Raw genomic sequence first — 2809 nt, 5'->3', positions numbered from 1 at the left:
GCGTGGCCCAGCCTGGCCACAGAATGCTGCTCTGTCCTGACACTGGGAATAATGAAAGCCCTTGTATCAACGCAGGGGGTGGGGGGCCAGAGCGGCCAACTTGCTGAGCTTACTTCTAGGAAAAAAGCTTGTCTTTTTTTTTTTTCCTTCCTAAGAATAGTATCTGGCTTGTTCCTTTTCATAAAGGAAAACATTTAAGTATGGATGTTTCCAGCTTGAGCAAGTCAGTGCCAGTGTGCTCCCGGGGCAGTACCATCCCGCGGAGGGGACAGGAAACGGGCTCAGGCAGAGAAAGAGCAGAACTCAGCACAGTAGCCTTAGCTACCAACCAATGGCATCAGCTTTACACCATCTGCAGTCTGATGGCCCTTTATGAACTTGTTGCTTAAATGGGCAAGAAGTCACCCGAGTTCTTCTCTTTGCGGTGTTTATATTTCATGAAAATGCTCTTTGATTTTGGTGTATTGATCTTCTCCTTTTGCTTTTGCAAGCCAATCCTTACTGAGGGTCTGCAGTGTTCCAGAAGCTCTAAGATTTGCATTTCATGTGCTATTTCATCTGAGCCGGTCCAGAACTGCACAAAGTTGGGCATTATCTTTGTTTCTTGTGTAAGGGAATGGAAGCTCAGAAAGGTGAAGGTGGAGTACCTGGGTGGCTCAATCGGTTAAGCATCTGCCATCAGTTCAGGTCATGATCCCAGGGTTCTGGGTTGGAGCCCCTCATCGGGCTCCCTGCTCAGTGGAGAGTCAGCTTCTCCCTCTCCCTCTGTGCTCTCTCTCTCAAATAAATACAATCTTTAAAAAAAAAAAAAGAAGAAGAAGAAAGAGAGAAAGGTAAAATATCTTGCCCAAGGCCTCACAGTGTGTGTGAGTGGCCAAATATAAACCCAGACCTTAGTTGGTTTGACTCCTGAGTCTGGAAAGCATTCACCTGAAATGCAGAGTGGACAACATCTATAGCTTCCCACAATGTCCTTGCTTTTTGCGTTCATCTGTCACTCTGTGTAGTCTATAAAATGGTTTATCCACCGGAACCTGCAAAGTTTAGAGGTTTATCAAGCTGACATTTTGAAAACATGCAAAGGATAAATTTTCAGATGCCACCTAGGAGGTGTCAGATCTGAGTTGGAGGGTGGAATGCATCTATTTATAGAACACCTTCCTTAGGCGAAATTCACGTCCCATCCAGAAGTAAAGCAAGCGTGTCCTGTCGTTAATGTCCTGCTGGGTTCTGCAGTGATCAAACTCAAGGTACCATAAAAATGACACTTTACTAGAAAAATGGCACCAAGGATCTCTTGAACTTTAATGATTTCCTTGCTTTTTCCTATATATATATTTTTTCAACAACTGTATTTCAAGGAACAAGAAAACTTTAGAGTGGGTTTTTTGTTAACCTCAAAGATTGCATCTCAGTGATATCAGTAGTCATCCTTTTTTGAAGACTTTACAATCTGAGATGCTAATCATGGTTCATTTCATAATTCTTTAAGCTATTTTGGGAAAGCCCAAAAAAGTGTTTAGAAAATATGATTTAGTTTCACTCAGCTATCATTAGAATAGCCAAATTGAAGATATTAGGCTCTTACAGACCAACCCCAAATAATAGTACTTTAATGGAATAAATGAACAAAAAAAAAAAGTGAGGACTCCACCCTTTATAAATGTTGCCCAAGAGTAGGAAAGGTTCCCGCCCCTTTAGTAATCTTCACTCAACAGAAAAATGAGTTAACATTTGAGGAAGGAACAGCTAAAAATGAGAAAGAAAAGGAGAGGTCAGTGATTTTTCAGCATCCACCCTAGGTTTGTGGCATTTAGTTTCGTCTTCAAAGAGTGTTGGTCTCTAGTCACGTGTAAAGTGCAGAACTTAGTTTTCCGGTCTGTCTGCACTGCAATTCCTTCTGTGGAGAAGTTAGATGTTTACAGTTCACCACCAAATGGACCCGGGCTAAGGTGTGAAGATCCTTCTACAGTGGCTGATGACACTCCACTAATGCTTAGCCCACCAAGGGGCTTTTAAAAGGAGCTCAGTCAGCTGTGCATATGTGTGTCAGTTTTGCACCCACGTGGGGAAGCCTGTCTCTTTGAGGGTTGAACTCACATGAATAGGTGGGCCCCCTTGAGTCTCCTTTAAGCTCTTCAGAATTACATGCAATGGTGGGTGCCAGCTTTGATTTCAACAGAAGAACAAGCCCCTGCTTGAGAGGGAACCAGTGAGCTGCTTTTCTCTGCCTCTTAAAGTCCATGGTCTTTAAATCTGATGGGTCTACCTTTTAGATCTCTAGTTCATTAACTGACTTTTTTTATATATCATCATATAAACTCACCTTTAAAATGTGCTGATCGCTTGATGTTTAAATGCTATATGCAAGTTTTTAGCTGGGCCTACAAAGATGCAGGTCTCCGACAGATTATGTTAGCTAGCAGATGAGGTTGTGTAGTTCTTCCAGCCTGAATCCCCCCCCCCCCAAACTACTCCCCAATATCCAGATTCCATGAGGATTTCCACTCCTACTGACCATGAGCACTGGAAGCTTCCAGCACCCACTACCTGGGCTTACCCTCCACGCCCAAGGTGAATACATCCATCATCACCCTGAGTACATGCCTCTCTTCATCTTGGATATACATGAACATTTGTCACTGGACACAGTTCATGAAATTGTCGCAGAGTATATATGTTAACTAGATATAAATTCATATTCATTTAAAGGAAAGGACATCTCTTTCTGCTCATTGAGTTATTAGCCCAGAGAGAAACTGACATTGTGATTCATTTGACCTCTCCCAAATGATCAGTATTGGGGCTT

The 2809-nt window shown here is 42.6% G+C and overlaps 1 protein-coding gene across 1 annotated transcript in view; it reads left to right on the top strand.

The window, feature by feature from the left end:
* Positions 1-2809, top strand: part of EHD4 (EH domain containing 4) — an 80928-nt gene that overhangs the window by 63740 nt on the left and 14379 nt on the right. The window lies entirely within an intron of this gene.

Source organism: Canis lupus, chromosome 30 (assembly GCF_011100685.1).
Source record: "Canis lupus familiaris isolate Mischka breed German Shepherd chromosome 30, alternate assembly UU_Cfam_GSD_1.0, whole genome shotgun sequence".
Classification (NCBI taxonomy): Eukaryota; Metazoa; Chordata; class Mammalia; order Carnivora; family Canidae; genus Canis; species Canis lupus.
This window is presented reverse-complemented; position numbering and strand designations above follow the sequence as displayed.